The sequence below is a fragment of the Triticum dicoccoides genome, chromosome 4A (genome assembly GCF_002162155.2).
Source record: "Triticum dicoccoides isolate Atlit2015 ecotype Zavitan chromosome 4A, WEW_v2.0, whole genome shotgun sequence".
Lineage (NCBI taxonomy): Eukaryota > Viridiplantae > Streptophyta > Magnoliopsida > Poales > Poaceae > Triticum > Triticum dicoccoides.
Window position 1 is genome coordinate 543,245,264 of NC_041386.1, and position 3,057 is coordinate 543,248,320.

At 59.7% G+C, this 3,057-nt stretch overlaps 1 pseudogene; it reads right to left on the bottom strand.

Annotated features, from left to right (window-relative positions):
• The window catches only part of LOC119289094, an 8,729-nt pseudogene extending 8,490 nt beyond the window's left edge, over positions 1-239 (bottom strand).
• Between the last annotated feature and the right edge of the window lie 2,818 nt (positions 240-3,057).

The window sequence follows — 3,057 nt, forward strand, 5'->3', positions numbered from 1 at the left end:
ATGTGGGGGTCGACGACGACGTCGCGGAAGTGGAAGGTGAGGAAGCGGTGCTCCTGCCCGGCGTCGAAGCGGCGGTGGTAGGCGCCGAGGAGGCGTCAGGCCGCGGCGCGGGAGGCGTGGGCCTGGAGGCGCTCGAGCACGGCCTCAGCGGCGGCATACGCGACCTCGCCCGACGCCGCGCATGACGACAGGAAGGCGTCCACGTCCTTGCTTTCGTCGTCGCTCGCCGGCGCAGCCATTCGCCCTGGTTGGCCTCCGTCCGAGAGGAGGGGGAGGCGGGCGGCAGCGCCAATCGTGGTGGCGGACGAGTGAGGTGAGGGGCAGAATCGTAAAATGGCTGCTTGGGGAGGTGGAACCCCCGTGAAATAGTGCAGACACGACTGGACTGTCGTCGAGCCGTGGTCAAGGTCAACTGTAGAAAAATGCGTACCCGGTTTGGTCGCTCGAGTCAACCAGTGGTTTGACATCCGCATGCTACTGGATTATAACATGTTTTTAGATACTTAGATAGACTAGTATAATGTATGTGCAATGCACCTTCATATTAGGTAGGATATTAGTTGCATGTCATATTAGGTAAGATATATCTCTTGCACGTAGGTGTTTGATAAGATATCAATTACTTTTTCGAGATAATGGTAGGATAATAATTACATGGCAGATTTCATGGGATAACGTCAAAATCGTGTTTATAACCAATGGCAGTGGTGGGTAATTAGAGTGTTAAACGTGTTTGGTGCTCAACATTGAACCGATTTGAACCGCTAGATAACATGATTTGACGGTCGAGATGGTTTGAATCTACCCCTTTGGGTCTTTTTATATTGGTATAAATATAGATATAGATATAGATTATATTGGTATAGATATAGATATATTAATTTGGACTACATACAAAATGAAATGAGTTAGCATAAACATTAAAACACGTCTAAATACAAGCGGATAGTAAAAAAGCTAAAACATCTTAAAGTCTACCTCGGATATTGTGACTGCTTTACTCCTCGAATATTGTCTGCGGCCTTCTCTAAAAACTCCCAGGATAAAGGAATGCTAGCTATATTTAGACCGTGTTGCTTATCGATGGAGTAACTTCTGTTGGAAGACCACTACGTCACGCTCCTCGCCTGGCTAAGAGCATCTCCAGCCGTTGGTCCCCAGGAGGCGCTAAAAATCACCCCTGAAGGCGCACCGACGAAAACCGCGTGCTGGGGGCGTGATGCCGCCAGTCGCGGCGCGCACGCATTTTTTTGAAACCCACAAACTAGGCGCAAATTCAAACCCACAAAATATTTTACAAAAAAAGAAAAAAAAAACGCTACTAGGCCCGCCGTCGCCCTCGCTGCTCCTCGCCGCCCGCCGCCCTTGAAGCTCTACATGTCGAGGAGCCTGTAGAACTGCATGTAGTCGGCGTCGCCGCCACCGCCGCCGCCGTCGTCGTCACCTTCTCTGCGGCCGCCGTCCCTGCTGCACCCCTCCCTAGGTTGGCGCGGCAGGTTGGACGGTCTGGGGGCATCCTCGTCCTCATCGCTGTCGAGGATCACCATGTCGTGCTCGTCCTCGCGCCCACGCTTGCGGGCGGCTATCTCCTCCAGGGCTCGGCGCTACCGGACCATCTCGTCGCGGAGGTAGTCGTCCCGCGCCCACTTTAGGGCCTCCTCGTCGGAGAAGCCGTGCCGGGCTATGGCCTCGTAGTCCGCGGGGAGGCCGGGCTCCTCCTTCGGCCTGACGAGGACGAGACGGCCAGAGGTGGGGGAGGAGTCGGCGATGCGGATGCCGGAGCTGCGCGTGCGGTGGCTGACCGGCATGTCCTGGGGCTCCGGCTTAACGGGGCGGAGGCAGGGAGAGCCGGTCGAGCAGCCGGACGAGGAGGAGGATGCCCCCGGGTCCATGCGCCTCGGCGTTCATGAGCTCCCACACCGGCGGGAGAAGGACGGGGGAGCGGGGTACTCCAGCCTGGGCGTGTTGCCGCCCTTGATGTACTCGAGGACGGCCTCCAGCATGCGCCCGGGCATGCCCCACCGTCAGCGGCGGCCTTCGGAGTTGAGCCTCCCGGAGGGAACGACGCCGTTGGTGGCCTCGAGCTGCTCGGCGTGGCGGCGGCGGAAGTAGGGCTCCCACAGCGGGCTGTCGGGGACATACCGAGGGCCTTCCCTCGCCGCCTGCGGTAGAGAGGCGCGGATACGCGCGATCTCCACACGTTGCGCCGCTCCGGTGGGCGATGGTGGCACCGGGACCCCGCCGGCGCTGATCCTCCACGCCCCGGGCACCAGCATGTCCGGCGGGACCGGGTAATCGGCCTCGTAGAGGAGCCGAGCTTTGTCCTCGTGGAGGTGGCGGCGGCGGAAGCCGTTCGCCGCCACGTCATCGCTTGGGAAGCGCTCGACCATGGGTGAGCTGGAACGACGAGAGGAGAGGGGGGACGGGGGAGGAACGGGGCATCGGCGGTGGAGAGTCTGTGCGTCACCGGTGCACTGGGGGCGGCTTATATAGGCAGAGGCGCCGCGCGTACGCGTGGCCACCGTGTTACGCGTGGTGGGCGAGGGGTGCCCGTCTTCCGGTCTTCACTGCGCCGCCCATGAGGCATCAATGGAGGAGGCTGACCGACGCGGCGGCGCGCGGAAGCGTTGGCATTGATTCGCCACGGGAACCGAGGCGATGAGGACGACGACGCGGCGAGAAGAACCGAGTCGCTGCCAAGGAGGGCCCGCCGACTTTTGTGCCAAAAAATGATTCGGTCGGCGCTTCCGAGCGCCCCCCAAGCGTGCCGGGTTCGACCTAGGTCCGCCTGCGCCAATTTCAGCCCGAGCCGGCGAAAATTGGGCCTTTGGAGGCGCGACTGGGCCAATTTTTCGACGCCGGCGGCCGAAAAATCGCCTGAGGGGTCTTGTTGGGGGCGCGGCTGGAGATGCTCTAACCACACAACCGCGTCACCAGGAGCCCTAACGGGCGTGCAGTACGTGCGTGCTTATCCCTGCATGCCAGGAGGATTATCAGCCCATGCAGTTGTACTCTCACATGATCTCCCTGCTCTCTCCTCGCTGTATCAGTATATAT